Raw genomic sequence first — 4,489 nt, 5'->3', positions numbered from 1 at the left:
GGAGGGGTGGGGGGAGGAAGGAGAGGAAGGGGAGTTATGTGTGAAAATGCAATAAACTTCGCACATTCTGTGGCTTTACGTTTCGAAGCAAATGTGTGTGTGGAGGTCATCGCTTGAGAGACAGGAATTGTTTGACACTTTTGGTAGAGCTCAACCAACTCTTCTTCCTTTTGTTTTCCCCTCGCTCCCCCCACAGATACTCATCATTAAGACAACCTTCATTATGATTGGCATTACTTCCTCGTACGTTGAGCTTAACAACGATTCCACTGCTCTCAGCATTCTCGGTGTTACACCTGATTACAGCAGCAATTTCAGTCAATGCATCCATTGTGGACTGAAGAACATCACTTACAGCAATTACCAAAACGCCCTTGTACTCTATTCCATCTATGCCTGCTTGATTTTCCCTGTTGGACTGCTGGGAAATGTTTTTATCATTTATACATATTGTAAGAGATCGGCATTTGAGAAGAAATATCATCTGAACCTGGTGTTCATGAGTCTCGCATCAGCAGACTTGCTCCTTGTCGCGTTTTCCTTCGGGAGGATCGTTACCGTCACCTCGCCAGAGATGTGGTGTTTTGGGGAGGCCACCTGCCTCACGCTCGTTGCGTTATTCAACGTCGGCTACCTTGCCGGGGCCTACACCCTCGTCGTCTTGACCTTACACTCTCTCACCAAGCTGCCCCAGGATCCCTCTTGTGGGTTTCATCGCTTCACGACTAGGCCCAGGCTTCATGTGGTACTAGCTTGGACTGCCGCGACATGTTGGGCCGTCATCATCACGTGTGCCCAGAGCGCCAATCGTGAAGCCGACAAACGACGAGATATACCTTGCGGCCTTGATCCAACATTTTCATCTGTGGGGGGAGACCTCGTCAAGCTCTTCGTGGGCTTTTTCACTCCTTTCATCTTCATTGGAATCGTTCTCTACATCCGGACCTCGAATCATTCATCTCCAGCAGAGGATGGCAGCAATCAGCGTCGTGGAGAGACTGAGAAGTGCAAAAACTTGAAGGGCCTAAGTGTAAAACTTGTACTTATCCTCATAGTTTCAACAATATGTCGTCTTATTTATAACGTCTCACTAATTTTACTTATTATTGAGAAAAGAAATCATCTTAAGAAGGTTTTACTGATGAAACCTGATCGTGCCCTGTTTTCTGATATGAGCCAAATTTCCCTTTTCTCTGCAAGTTGCCTGTCTTCAGTTATTTGCTTGTTGCATCATGGCCCGTATACTGAGGCCTTGTTAGTGGCCCGACGCTGGATCACGAGGTCCTGCAGAACTATCACGAGTAACCAGGTAACACAGCCAGTGATTGAGGTGACCATGAGGGAGCATGAAACCTTATCATTGAACTCAACAATCAGCAACTAACAAGTAGGATTCACAAATAAAACATGGCTGCTGTTGAAGCACCACAACCTCAAAACCATTAAAAACAAGTATCAACTAAATGGTATTCATATAATACTTACCATGCGCGGTCAACTTATTGCGAGCCAACTCTTCTGTTTTAGAACAATTTTTTTTCTTTGATCCAATGTGGCTGCCAGACCACGTGAGCGATGACATCATAAGTTTATATTATCTAATATAATTGTTGCATAGATCACGCTCAATACATTTCAAACTGATCAGACTAAGCGTTGTCCCTGTCGAATTATGACTTCATAATTATGGCACAAATGACGTCATCATTAACACCTATTCCCCATATGAAGTTCTTTACAATGAGCCAGGTTTCAATTTTTCCATAGAGCAGTTTTGGAGATATAGAGGTGCAATATTTTTCGGTTTTTCCAAGATGGCACCTGTACCACATGACCTATGACATCATGATTATCATTAAAATATTTGAAAGGAGGAGGTGCTCCTATGGTAAAAATTTCGTGTCCATCAGACCAACAGTTGCTGAATTTTTTTTAAATAATGATCGGATAAGTGTTTTACTTGTCGAATTATGACGTCATAACGAAGGTACCAATGACATCATCTTTAACATATGACAATGAGCCAAGGCTCAATTTTTTCCATGGAGTGGTTTCAGAGATAGAGGTGTGAAGTTTTCCCAAGATGGCGCCTGTACCACGTGACCTATGACGTCATATTAATCATTAAAATATTATTCAGGAGGAGGCCCTTCTATGGTGAAAATTTCATGTCAATCGGACCAACGGTTGCCGAGGAATTGTATTTTGAAAATGCAGACACGTATGGCACACGGCACACGGAGGCAGATGAATGCTTAACCCCGCTTTTCGCTTCGCGAGCGCAGGGTGACTAGAATTAAATTGTTTTACTGGTTAATATCAGGACTTATCTTTACCGAATGCTCAACAAATGAAAATGCTTGAGTGGATGAAAAGCAGAGGATGTTGAAACTGTATTATTAAACGCGCCGTCTTGAAAGAATAAGGACATGGGTGGGGTCTTCGAGCGGCAATTTTGATTGGTCGTGAGATGACGTAAAATGCCTGTAATATTTTGTCCAAGTACTACTAAACGGACGAGTTTTGAAAGTGTTATAAAGGCGACTTGTGTTCTACAGTGTTCAAGTATATAATCAATTGAAATAAAATAAAGATTTAAAAAGTTGTGGAAAATAAATATTCTGGAAATGTACCGCCGTTGATGCCGCATCTTTTACACCACCTTATTTAATGCGTTACATTGACAACTATCGGGGATGCCTCTTCGTGGTGGTCGCACACCACCCCCCTCACTCTGCCCTCCCCAACGCAGATCGGGGGGCAATTTTTCCCCCATTCTTCTGCATTGCAACCCGGATTCGTCAGAGAAGTGCGGTCATGGACAGAGTGCCGATCGGACCCCATGGACCGGCCTGACCACAATAATAAAAGTACTTTCCCTATTGTATGTCTTTCTCTTTCTCTTTCTCTTTCTCTTTCTCTTTCTCTCTTTCTCTCTCTCTCTCTCTCTTGAAGAGTTGAAGCGCTTTTTTGTTCCTGAGTATGAGATTGAGGGTTATCCTGCTTACGCCAACGGAGCAGAGGAGGCTGCAGCTGCTGCTCGTGGAACGGGACGAGGACGGGCTGCGCCGCCCCGTGGCAGGGGTCAACCTGCCCCACCTCCACCTACTTCCATGGTTTCCCCTCGTGGAAGAGCAGCAGCATTGCCACCTCCTCCACCACCTGGACGCAAGCCACCACCACCTGCAGGACGGCTTGTGACAGGGGCTCGTCACCCGCCCCCACCTGCTTATGGAGAATATACTTATGAGGATCCTTATGAGACTGGGTATGATGAACTCGGTTATTCTTCTTACGATGCTGCATACTCGGCCCCTGCACCAAGTAGCGCCGAGTATTATGACTATGGACACGGTGCGAATGTGCAGGCCTACGAAAGCTATGAGCGTGAAGAGTGGGCGATGGCTGGGAACCGCCTCAAAGCACCCCAGCACCGCCCTGGCAAGCCAGCATACCGAGAACACCCGTATGATGCCTCAAAGCGATAATCCAAGTGGAATACCTTTTGCCCATCATTGTGCATCCTGAGGAAGCTGAGGTGTTTGCCAGAAGAATGAACGGTTCCTTCAGGTACCCCCGGGTGTGCAGTCGCGTCGAGACCCGCCGGTTGTTTGTGCAGTGAATTTTACCCGTGGCCATTGTTACGTGGTCCCCTCGGTGACTACCTGGTCTCGGTGACCCCCGGACCGTGAGAGGACCTTCGCCAGCAAGTAGTATTATATATATGCGCTTTCGCAACGCAATCCCTATGAATTCCACCCAAGAGAAACTGATGTGCAATGATATATTTCCAGGGTAAGGATATCATACGATTTCAATGATACAATCACGGATATTCCCCGAGCAATCAACAACAAACAACCATCAACAATTCCCAATCCACAATCAATTCCCTATATGATTAAGATGGCCATCTTATATATGTGTGTCCACTTCTGTACTCACGACCCCCTTTTGGTCTCTGCCCCTCACAATGTCTCTGGGCCCCTCCCGACCGAGATGCTGGTCGGCGTCGCCGCACTCGGGCGGTTGAACGAACCCCGGGTGGACGTGTTTCCACCGGGCAGGTATCGTACCAGGCACCGCGGCTGCAGCCCCTCGTGGCCACGCGAAGCGGGCACGGCAAAGCAAGCCAAAAGCCCCACGCTGCTTGCAAGGCGTGTTAGGCCCCAACGTGCGACCCGTACGCGTCTGTTTAGACGGTGCCGCGAACGGTGCCAGACGCGGGGTCGATGCACGGCCCCACGTCAACTTGACGTCTCCACCGGGTAGGTACACGTCCCGGTAACTCCTCTCGCCAGACGGGATTCGGAACGCCGCTTTTCCACGCAGCGCAAGGTCGATCCCACCTTTCGTCGGAGCGGGGCGAGGAAGAAGAATAACCGTCGCTTTTCTTCCTCGTGTCTTTTCCTCTTCCGTTTCCGGTCACTTCCGTTTCCGGACACTTTTTCAGAAGGGCTCCTGACCCTCCAACCACAACAACCCTTAA

General features: G+C 47.6%; 1 pseudogene; it reads left to right on the top strand.

Annotated features, from left to right (window-relative positions):
* Positions 1 to 2,975: 2,975 nt before the first annotated feature.
* On the top strand, positions 2,976 to 3,633 carry LOC137417533 (KH domain-containing, RNA-binding, signal transduction-associated protein 3 pseudogene; annotated as a pseudogene).
* The last annotated feature ends 856 nt before the right edge of the window (positions 3,634 to 4,489 follow it).

The sequence above is a fragment of the Myxine glutinosa genome, unplaced genomic scaffold (assembly GCF_964187855.1).
Source record: "Myxine glutinosa unplaced genomic scaffold, kmMyxGlut1.1 SCAFFOLD_1685, whole genome shotgun sequence".
NCBI classification, from domain to species: Eukaryota; Metazoa; Chordata; class Myxini; order Myxiniformes; family Myxinidae; genus Myxine; species Myxine glutinosa.
Note: the sequence above shows the minus strand (reverse complement) of the source record. Positions and strands in the feature narration are given on the sequence as shown.